The following is a 12,420-nucleotide window of genomic DNA, read 5'->3' as shown; positions in this document are numbered from 1 at the left end:
GAATGGATTCCTTGTGCATTTTCTGGAAGCCCATGCTAGTTAGAACCAAGGGAAGCATAACAAAAAAGGGGAGGCCTATATCCCTCTTATTTGTCTTCTTTGTTCATTGGAGCAGTGGAGAGTTGAGTAATGTAATATTGGTGTTTGTCTCCATACAGTTCACTTCTATTTAGCTGGTTCTTTTTTATTTTTGCATTTCTTTTTTATTTATTTTAAGAGATTTATTTGAAAGGCATAGAGACAGGGGTCTTCCATCTGCTGGTTTGATCCCCCAATGTTTGGGTGAGGCTGAAGGCCGATGAGCCCCCTTCCAGTTCTCCCATGTGGTGTGGGGTCCAAGCACCTGTCCATCACCACTGCACCTGTTGGCTGGAGTGGGACAGGAATTTGGGCGGCAGGGATTTGAATCAGCAACTGTGATGCAGGCCTTGCAGTTCTGGTTGCACCCCCAAACCATGGTGCCAGCCTTGATAAACTTCTTTAAAGTGGAATTAGGGGTAAAAACGATCTGAGGTGCATGTGCGGTTCCATTGTGAGAGGGTCTGAGGCCCCACGGGTGACCAGGGGCCAATAGGAACACCTGCAGCCTTGGCCCGCAGGTCCCAGGCATCTCCCCTCTCCTTCTGCCCCACCCACAGCAGCCCGGCCCAGGCTCCAGTGGTGCCTCAGGTATTTCCTCCCCAAACTGGTCAATTCAGGTCACTTTGTGATCCCTGAACAGATTCAGTAATGCATGCTTCTTCTCTACTACAAAGATCTTATGTTGGTCATATTTCCAGTTACAAAAATCAAATCAACTCACACCTGGACTCTGAGTATTCAATGACATTAGTTATCAAAATAAATGTATTCAAATATTCAAAGACCACTTCAAAGCTTAACTGCCTTCAAGAGTGTTTGGCACTTGGAACAGCCACTGTGGTTTTCTACACATGAGCACTCACTATTTTATATACCATTTAACAATTCAAACATCACTTCAGCTTCAGCAATACACAACAATAGAATGGATGATTCTACATAATAAACATGTTACATTAGTTTGGACTTAAAACCTAGAACTAAAACCATGTGGTAATATGGATGGATTTAAGGAAAGATGTAGAGCTAGGTAGCTAAGACCACAGAATCCCAGACCTATTGATTTTAAGTGAGTCTGGAACAACAGCATTCCATTGCATTATCTTCCATCTCAGAGTCCTGCTTTTCCAGTGAGACCCACCCCACTCAGACCATGTATTTCCTGCCTGTGTCTTCACGGTGGTGGAAGCTGTTCTGATACAGGCATCTCCTGGATAGTCACCAGCTTCCTGATTTACTACCTGAACTGGAATCAACAGTTGTGAGGGATGTTTCCCAAACACCCAGGCTGAACTGAATGTTCGTCTCTGGCAGTCAAAAACTTCTGCCTTAGGAAACAGAACATGTCCTCTACTCTGGGGCTCCTTTTTCTTCTCATGGGGTTCTGTGGTGATCTGTGGTTTTCAACACAAATCCTGGTAGCATTCTGACTCAAAAGAAAGACCAGGGATAAGAGTTCTTTCTGGGGGCTGGTGTTGTGGCATAGCAAGTTACACTGCTGCCTGCAGCACTAACATCCCACATGGATGCCAGTTTGACTCCCAGCTGCTCTACTTCTTCCCTAGCTCCTTGCTGGGTAAAGCAGCAGAGAATGTCCCAAGCACTTGGTCCTCTGCCCCCACATGGGAGACCTGGAGGAAGCTGCTGGCTTCAGCCTGGCCCAGCCCTGGCCATTGTGGCCATTTAGGGAGTGAGCCAGCAGATGGACCGCTGTCTTTCCCTCTCTTTTTCTCTCTGTAACTCTGCCTTGCCAATAAATACAACTTCAAAAAGTTATTCTCCATCAAGTAATACACCCTTTTCCAGGCAGTTGTAAAGCTGGGAGTCATAGCTTCTTTTATATTTTGGATAATAAGAGTTCTGGTTTGAAAGCATGTTCATCTGAGACAAAGATCACTCATTATCCTTTGTTAGAGAAGGGGGCTCTGCTCTTTGAAAGTGAAAATTAGAAGCGGTAATGTGTGATGAGCTCCACCTGCCAGGTCTGGGGAGACTTATTTGAAAGACAGGATACCAGGAGAGGAAGCTTTTCAGATTCCCTGGCCCTTGCTTTAGTCTTATGTCTTTACTTCTTTTGTTGCATCTTGATGTCAAGAGTGTACTCTTTATGCTGAAATGAGGAATTGTGTCTTACCTCTTTTGGGCCTTTTTCTAAGAAGAGTGTATATATTTTTCTTGCATATAAGGATGGCTTCTGGGGTGGGTGGATCTTTCTTGGAAGTTTTCACAAGCCAGCCAGTAGCCTATATTTTCTTCACAGAATTCAGTTTTTAGAAAAGCCTCCAATACAGCCAGACCATCTGTATGTAGGGAAGAGCAGGCAGAAAAATAAAAAGAAACATGAGGAATATGAGGAAGCTAATGATCAAATAATCCCTTGTACTTTTCTAGTACTAGGATTAGCTATTCTCGTTTTTACTCAATCCTGTAATCCTGCGGATTTAGCTCTTTAAAGACAAAGATGCCTGTAGGCAAAATACTTCATTGGTTCCATACTACTAAAACAGAAATACTTCAGTTTGTTTTAGTGCCAAAAATGTATTTACAGGAGAGGCATAAATCCTCAGGGAACTAAGTCTCTTGCAAATACTGCATGCAATGAAAAGCATCCTCAGCCTCAACCAAGAGCACTGCCATTGCAGAGCTGAAGGCTGATTTATCTTCCCCACCTGGTGTGAATATGCTGCAAAATAAGCGGAGATAAACAGACCTTCTAGGTTAAGTCAAATTCTCCCTGTTGAGCTGCTGATTTGAGGACACAGCCTTTCTGCACTCTTGTGATACTTGCAATGGATTCAATTCAAGCCTAATTCACAATTGCTGGCCAGCAGCTCCTGGAATGCTTCTGACCACAACAGTGCTTCCTTCGGGGAAGGTCTGCAAGAGCAGTTCTCTAATGAGTTGTGCTCAGAGCAGTTCCCCTCCCAGCTCAGCAGTGAGCTCTTCAGATTGCAAACACAGGAATCTCAACTTACTTGGTGAAAGCTTGCTACCTGCTTTTCTTGCCAATTGTGGCCTTCCCAGGAATGGTGGAGTTTTGCCATAGGTAGCTCAACCCGGTCTTCAGTACTCTTATTCTTACAAAAAAAAAAAAAAAAAAAAAAAAAAAAAAAGACAATTCAGTAAGTGGTCATCCTTGAATACACTACTGAGCCTGAAAGCATTTTTACCAAATAAAGTCGCCCAATAGCTATAAACCAAAAGCCAACAACAGGCTTACCCACCTAATATTACACTCAGCCCCGAAGTACTAAGCAGTTTCATCAGTTCCTCAGAATGTAACTATGCTGTGAGCACTAAAGATAGGACTGCCCAAATTTTAATTATCAATACACTGCACAGCTAATAAGGCAGATGCTGTCTCTGGCCCACAAAAGGAGACAGTTTCCCTGCAAGGTTAATCACAATTGGGAGACATTTTGCACCTGATGGAACCTGCAGCAGTACTGCCTTGAGCCTACTCCTCTCCTTCCCTTTCCACCTTTAGTCCTGGATGGGCCAGAGACCATGCACAGGAGGTGCCATTGGTCACCCGTGGCCCCCTGTCTACCTGCAATGCTCCTGGTAGGAAGATGCTGCAGAACAGTGATTTGTCTCATGATTGTCACTGTGTGAGATCAGCCCATCATGAGAAAATGACCATGGATTCAAATGAGATATCAACCGCAGAAGCACTTCCCCCAGCATCAGTGCAGGAGGGTGGATGATGGAAGGCACAGCATGGCCAGGACTCTAGGGACCCTGCAGGACTCTGCTGCCCTGGATGCCTATAGCAGGCAGCTGCATGAGGCCCAGTGTGCCAACAGCGCCCTCCTACGAAACCCTTCCCCCTGTCTGCCCATACAGACCACACAGATGCTGTGTCAGTGAGTAAATCAGCACCGCGCACTTGGTTTTCCTGATGAGACTTGGCCTTCATTACTTCCCCAAGCGCAGCATGTGCTGCAAGCCTCAGCCAGCAGGGCCAGCGGGAGAGGTGGCAACTACCAGCTGCCCAACAATGACCACCGCCTTTATAGCCAGCCTACATGGGGCGGGTCTGGCAGCACTGGTCCTGCCCCAGGGCAGGAAGGATTGGCCCGAGGTTCCCCGCTGGGTGGAGCCTGAGCTGTCCTGCAGCAGATTCTGGAAGCAAGAGAGCTGCTGATGGCTGAGGCCCTGGCTCAGAGCACACTTAGTGAGACCCCATGCCCGGCAAGGGTGCTGGGGCCCTGGACTTTCCCAGGCTGCAGTCCTAGGGTGGAGGCTTACTCAGCCCTCCTTCCCCAGCCCTGCCCACAGGTGGAGCGGGGTTCCCATGGGGGCATCTTCCTTCATGGGAGCATGGGTGAACCCCAAATGCCGCGACTCCCAGTTCTGAGTGCTGGCCCGCAGCCTTCCGGGAGGGAGTAGGATACAGAGACTTTGTGGGGAGGTGACACTTGAGCTGGGCCTGTATTTTGGGTTTGCTCTGGATGCACAACCCAGCGCGCCTGGACCTGCTGGTCTGCTGCAGGCCTCCTGGAGGCTCTGGGAGCTGGGCGTCCTGGTGGCAAGGGCAGGAGGGTGGGAGGTCGAGGCGCTGAGCTCCCGCTGGGTGCACCAGGCACTTTGGAGCTGTTCAGAGTAAGGAGTTGAGGTCACCTCCTGAACCACTGCTGGTCCCAAACTCCTGGTTTGGGATTTTCCAGAACCTGAAGTAGGGGTGTGGTGGGGGTGGTAGTGGTTGGCTTCAATGCACTGTATTTGTGAATTCTTCAAACACAGCTTCTCCCTACTCCTGCAGGCTTTCAGGTGATTGACGAGGACAGAGTCCCTCCACTGCAAAGTGACTGAAGTTTGGAAACTACGTCCAGAACATCACAGTGTGTATTCAGCTGATCATCCTTCAGGCCTGCAGGTGGACAGCAAGAGCAACAGTAAGATATTAACTACTGTAGATACTCTCCTTTCTTTCCAGTAGACCCACCAAAAGAGAATGGGAGATGAGTACTTGAACATTGGAACCAGTCAGCATGCTAGGGTGAGCTGCCAGTACTTGGAGCTCAGGAGTGGACATGGAGAGCAAAACATGCATTGTAACTAAAGAGGACAGTAAGGCATTTTACTGTGAAAAGGGAAATCATTTAAAAGTGAGCAAGACACCTTAAGGAAATGTCTGTATAGTTATTTTTGTTTATTTGCAAGGCAGAGAGAGCCCTTCCATTTATTGCTCATTCCTCAAATGTCTGCACCAACCAGAGCTGGGTCAGGCTGAAGCCAGGAACTCAGTGTGGGTCTCCCACACAGGTGGCAGGGACTCAAGTACTTGAGCCATCAGCTGCTGCCTCCCAGGGTTCTGTTAGCAGGAAGCCAGAAGCAGAAGCAGGGCTAGGGCTTGAGCCCTGAGAATTCTGACTGGGATGTGGAAGGCTTTACCACTATGCCAAACACATGCTCCAGTAAGCTGTTTCAACACGTTTGCAAAATGTAAGAATGTGGTTTTAAATATATGCTCTTCATCTTAAAAATTTGCATAATCTTATATTCAGTTTCATGATTCAATACTTATTATTAAATACAAGTAACATTTAGATACATGCTTTCCTCACCAATACAAACCTCAGTAATTTTTTCACTTAGAACCTTGAATATTAGCATTCATTCAGACTGAAGTTCACTCATAAGCTGGGAATTCTGACAAAGAGACAGTAGGGAAAAAATCTAGATGTGTATCTGATACCTAATAAGGTTCTGAACCTGATTGACAGAATCTGAGTAACTGTTCAGAGAGTGACTTCATACCTCTCCCCTCTGTAATGAGAAGACTGTGTCCTTTGGCCACTTTCACATGATGTTATGTAAATTTTACCTGAAAAGCCTTTTATAAATTCTGAAGTACCATACAGAAGCATATATGCATTTCCATATGTGTGAAAAAAGGCAATGTCAAAGGCATAGCTATTCCAGAGAGAAGTTAGGAGGATTAGCTCAGTTTTTAAGTGTGTAAGTACCATTAAATATCAACATATTTGAAATAGATTTATATATAGAGTGTGGAGTTCATGATAGATATTGAATAAATGCACTCTGGATAATAAGCAAATATCAGAAATAATGCCACACCCATCAGTGTTTAAACTCTTCAGACAGCTCCGTGCCAGGGAAGTGCAGTGATCCCTGTAAATTAACAAAAATCAATCTGTGTATACCCATGGAAGCCACTGGTTTATATGCAGCCTATACTAGAGGTTTTTGTGTTTAGTTAAATTACTTGATTTTTTAATGAATGCTTTCAGACTGATACCTGATGCTGAGTGGCAGACAATTTTTTCTGAAAAGTATGTGGTTGAGAAATATAAATATAAATCAGTTTATAATTTTTGTGTCTGAATATTTTTATGCATTGAGACAGTACCTGCAATAATCAGAAGACTTTTCCTCAAAAAGTTGCTACATTGATGCATCTTCATTTATGTATGTAATGTATGTTTAGGTAAAAGGAAGAGAGAGAGAGAGAGAGAGAGAGAGATCTATCTTTCATCTGCTGGCTCACTTCCAGATGGCCACAAAAGCTGGGGCTGAGCCAGGCCGAAGCCAGGACCCTGGAAGTCTGCCCCAGTCCCCCATGGGGGTGCAGGAACCCAAACACTTGGGCAATCTTTGCTGCTTTCCCAAGCAAAGAGCTGGACGAGAAGTGAAGGAGGTGAGTCTCAAAGCAGTGCCATAAGGCATGCTGCTGTTGCAGTTGGCAACTTACTCCTTTGTGCCACAACGCTGGCCCTGGATTGATGACATATTGAAGTGCTGCCACTGGCTTTTGGCTAAATAGGATGACTTAACGTGTTTTCCACTCTGTGGAAGAGGAACAAATAAGGCAGTTGGTTGTAAAAGTTGCCCATGGAAACCACAGCCTGAGAAAGATGAATCAGCTCACCTTGCATTTTCCACGTTGCATCTACACCACCCTTTTCTGGACAAACATCTGATTGTATGCCCTTGTGATGGAGGTTCTCAGGGTGCTGGAACTTTTTGTAATTTTTTTAAAAATATAGATTAAGAAGAAGGCAAATAAACAAAAAATTACAAACTGCTGCCAATACCAAGAAGAGATTATTGAGCGTAAAAGGTCACCTGTTGGAGCTAGCACTATGGCACATCAGGTTAAAGCCCTGGCCTGAAATACAGGCATCCCATATGAGTGCTGGTAGAGTCCCAGCTGCTCCACTTCCAGTCCAGCCTCCTGCTAATGCACCTGGGAAAACATTATAGGATGGCCCAAGTCCTTGGGCCCTTTTGCTCATGTGGAGACCCAGAAAAAGCTCCTGGCTCCTGGCTTCTGATCAGCTCACTCTCTACCTCTCCATATAACTTTTTCAAATGAATAAAATATTTTTTTTAAAAAAGGTATCCTGCCATACTTCTTTCTTCCCTGTTAATTCCTAGGAATTAAAAATTGTTACAGGGCCAGCACTGTGGCAAAATGGGTTATAGCAACACCTGCAGCACTAGCATCCTCTATGGGCACCATTGCATGTTCTACTTCTGATGCAGGTCTCTGAAAACATACTGGGAAAACAGTAGAATATGGTAGAAATCCTTGAGTCTTGCACCCAAGCGAGAGACCTCGATGAAATTTCCCTGACCCCTGGCTTTTTTTTTTTAAAGATTTGTTTATTTATTTGAAAGAGTTACAAACACCCACCCACCCACACACACACACACAGAGAGAGAGAGAGAGAGAGGTCTTCCATCTGATGGTTTACTCCCCAGCTGGTTGCAATGGCTGGAGCTGCACTGATCTGAAGCCAGGAGCTAAAAGCTTCAAGTTCTCCCATGCATGTGCATGGGCCCAAGCACTTGGGACATTTTCTACTGCTTTCTCAGGACATAGCCAGGAGCTAGATCAGAAGTGGAGCAGCAAGGACTCAAACCAGTGCCCATATGGGATGCCCATAATGTTTTCTTTAATTGGAGAAATGTTCCTTTGATAGAATGAGCGTATGACCCCACAATATTCTCTACTTACTCATAATAGGGTCTGAAATGTAAAAGTCATGATTAATTTCTTAGAAGAAAATTTACATACCCAGAAGCAAAGAGTGAAAATTAACCTTTTGTTTTTCTCATGAATGAATCAGAGTTTCAAAACTAATACTTAACTTGTATTTTAGAGGAGTTAATGACTTAACCATCTCTTCTATTAGAAATACTACGTTGTGGCCAGTGCTGTGGCACAGCAGGTTAAAGCACTGGTCTCAAGTGCCAGCATCCCATATGGGCTCCGGTTCTAGTCCCAGCTGCTCCTCTTCTGATCCAGCTCTCTGCTATGGCCTGGGAAAGCAATAGATGGCCCACATCTTTGAGCTGTTCTGAAGCTCTTAGCATAGTGAACATATATTAGATTCTCATTATTGAAATCTTTAGAAATGTCAGAAAGCATGTAACTTTCTTTAATGATCTGAAACAGAGATGAGATCCATAAGGGCAGAACTGCTCAGCAGCCACACTGCAGGAATATGTATCTTTCTGACGTTATCTTCATCTGCTTCTTGCAGTTGCAGCTAGTCTATGAGCTCTTGGTCTGTTTTCTGCCCTTGGGAGGGCCTAGGGTGCTCTATATTGTCTGTAAGGATTCAAAATTTGTTGTATATTAGTGTCTAATCATAAAATTTCCAAAGTGACAAGCTGGATGTAATAAACTATTCCAGACTGCAAAAAAAAAAAACCCACAAAAAACAAGAAAATACAAACATGGTGTACTGTCTATAAAGTACAGCGGTAGATCTGTATTATAGAGATACACATCTCTACACAATTCTCTGTTTCTTTCCCTCTGAAAGTCTACATTCAGCTCTCGATGGTGTGATTACTTAGGAATAGATTTCATATACTTACTTTCATAATCAGTGAACTCGGAATTATTATTGTAGTATTGAGGATTGTACTGACTAAAACACTATGTTTATTCCATGTTAAATAACATCATCGTATCTTTGGATTCCATTTGTCCTGCTACTGATGTATTCACAGGAGAGGGGAGGTGGGAGGAAAACCCAAGATCCATCAGGGTGGAGGAGGAATGTCAGAGGCTGTGGTTCTATTGTACTGCAGCTTGGGTTCTGGAAGAACACATTAATGCACCCAGATGGTTTGAAGCTAACTGAAGGGCTATGTTCTGTACAATTGTCTGTGGTGCTGCATTTTCATTTATGTAAAATTTATTTCCTTCAAGTAATATATTAATTTGGATGAAAATGAAGATGTTAAGGAATTTTCAGAATGGGTCTGTTTAACCCTCATTGGCTTTGTTTTTAGGCACTTAACTCAGAAAAGAAAAGATAGAAAAATACGTTTTGGGTTCTCTTCATCTGTACCACGGCACTCTTTGGTTAAGATTTGTCATTTTGTCATATTTGATTCTCTAGACTCCCTGAAAAATCCCCTACTTCATTAGATGGAGTCCGTGTCTCACCATGGCAGTGAAATGTTCCAGCTTTGCATTTAGCTAGGCCGTGGACACATGCCATGGCACTTGCCAGCCAATTGTGTCAGGGGCATCATCTGAATCAGAATTACTTGCATGAAAACAAGGAGTTACAGATTCTTCCAGTGAAAGTGGAGAGGAGCAAGAGCTGCAGAACATTGCCAGGGTTGAATGTGCCATGGGATGCCATGTGGTGGCTGGTGTCTGGGGTGCTGGTTCTGCAGAAGATAGGGCTTATGGGGGCTGGTGCTGTGGTATAGCAGGTGAGGCTGCCTCCTGCAGTGCCAGCATCCCATATGGTCACCGGTTGGAGTCCAGCCTGCTCCACTTCCAATCCAGGTGTGCTGTGGCCTGAGAAAGCAGTAGAAAATGGCCCATGTCCTTGGACCCCTGAACCCACATGGGAGACCTGGAAGAAGCTCCTAGCTCCTGGCTTTGGATCAGCTCTGCTCTGGCCATTGCATCCAATTGGGGAGTAAACCAGCAGATGGACGATTCTCTCTCTCTCTCTCTCTCTCTCTCTCTCTCTGCCTCTCCTCTCTCTGTAATTCTGACTTTCAAATAAATAAATCTTTTTTTTAAAAAAAGCTTATGCTTAAGGGTAGTGTTCATGGAAAATGTGTGGGACATTTTTCAGCAAGATTTTAGATGAATTTTCCAACCCCTGAACCTCCTAGAGATTGGAATAGACTTCTAATGCGTAACTTCCACTTATGCTTAATTAGGTTTTTGTTTTGAATTGTTTTTGATGAAACAGCAAGGAATTCTGAGTTATAGACTTCCTATTTCAGAGACAGAAGAACACTGATGCCTGCATTATAATTAAATAATGCCTATCACCCTTTCTTAAGCAACAAATGATCACAGATTCTCTCTTTGCTGCTAAGTAATGAGCATGGTGATTCTTCCCACCGTAACCACCTTCCCACCTACACTCCCTCCCCTCTTCCTCCTTCCTCTCCTATTGACATGGAATGCCTTACATAGCTAGGCTGAACTTTTAATCCACTTGGCCCTAGGTGTTCATACACTTCAACTCTGTGTGATTATTCATATGCCCTTTTTATGACAAGGCTTATGTCAGAATGACAAATTATATATTCACCTAATACTGAGAGTCATCAAATTGATTTCTATTTTCTTCTCTCTTAGGCAGTTCTTGAGGGGCAGAAATATTTATTTTGTATATCATGTATTTATTCAACTAAAAGACTGACTGTCAAGATGCTGAGTTTTAGTGTCAAAGCAAATATGTTTCTAGACCCCATGAAGTTTACAGTCTGGCAAGAAAGAGCCATCTACCCAAAGAATATTGTTTAACATAGTAAATGCTGGGGTGAAGTCAGTGGATAAAGATTGAAGCATTCTTAATCTAGCACTAACTCTAATCCCATGATCTCTAATTGAGAGAAGTAATCAGAAACACAGAACTCCATGTTACCCAGTTATCTCTTTGAATTTCTGATTAAAAAATAAAACATACCAAACAACACACAAATACCTAGAAGTGCATAATATTTATATACTATCTTGATATTAAAAATAACAAGAAATAACCATGAAAAATAGCAACTTTGAATCTCCTTTGTTTTCTAGACAAGTTATAATCCTATGTGGTTCTTTACAGTACATTATTACCATAAATTACAGTACATCATTACAGTAAATTATTACAGTAAATAATTACAGTAAATTATTTTTGTAGGTACTCTTCATCTCTCTCACATTTTTCCATTTGATAAATCAGATTTTAAAAACTGAGACACAAGACAAAAGAAATATCTTTAAGCTAGTATTATATATTGATTGACATTCTAAAAAACAGTTATTTATTTATTTGAAAGTCACAGTTACACAGAGAGGAAGGGGAGAGAGAGAGAGAGAGAGAAGCATCTTCCATCTTTTGGTTCACTCACCAATTGGTCACAATGGCTGGAGCTGTACAGCTCCAATGCCAGCAGTCAGGAGCTTCTTCTGGGTCTCCCACACAGATGCAGCTGCCCAAGGACTTGGGCCATCTTCCACCGCTTTCCCTGGCCATAGCAGAGAGTTGGATCGAAAGCAGAGTAGCCGGGTTCAACCTCCACCCATATGGAATGTCAATGCTTTACATGCTATGCCACAGTGCTGGCCCCTTGATTGGCCTTTAACTTAGACTTTTTTATGATATTAAAAAACACCATGCTTTTCTAAGCTCTTTCCATTCAGTTTCTATTTTGTAAACTCCAGATAATACTGTCCCCAGAATTAATCTAAGGTATAAATGCTATGATATAAGGCATTTAAACACTTAACCTGTCTCTTTGAATATGCAGCTATGTTAGCTCTGTGTCCATTCTTCTGTCTCTGTACTAGATGAATAAAAAGACAGTTTAAAATGATTTGAAAAGAACTATAAGGGGTCGGTGCTGTGCTGCTGCTGCCAATTGGGGAGTGAACCAGCAGATGGTAAACCTCTCTCTCTCTCTCTGTCTCTGCCTCTCCTTCTCTGTAACTCTGACTTCCAAATAAATCAATAAATCTTAAAAGAACTATAAACATCAATAAAACACAAATGAAAATTGTATTCTCAAAACTGGATATTAAACCATGCCTTCTACACCTCTGTTAAAAGCTACATTCTATCATAGTCATTTATGATTTCTAGGGCCAAAGTAGTAAATAAGATTTTTCTGGAAGAGACAGAGGTTATGAGGGAGCCAGGATTTGGGGTCAGTTAGCAGCAGTGAGTGTCACTCTTTCAGATTTGATTCAGGAAAGGAAGAAAGCAACTGATCCCTGAGATTTTGGTGGGGGGAAGGAAAGGAAGGAGGGACTGAATAAAAGCAAAGGCCCTCTGGTTGTGGGCACCCACCCCTGACTACAGCCTTTGGGAGGGCCAGCTGGTGTCTCTA

The sequence above is a fragment of the Oryctolagus cuniculus genome, chromosome 21, assembly GCF_051225735.1.
Source record: "Oryctolagus cuniculus isolate XC-2025 breed Fujian yellow rabbit chromosome 21, ASM5122573v1, whole genome shotgun sequence".
In the NCBI taxonomy this organism is placed as follows: domain Eukaryota; kingdom Metazoa; phylum Chordata; class Mammalia; order Lagomorpha; family Leporidae; genus Oryctolagus; species Oryctolagus cuniculus.
This window is presented reverse-complemented; position numbering follows the sequence as displayed.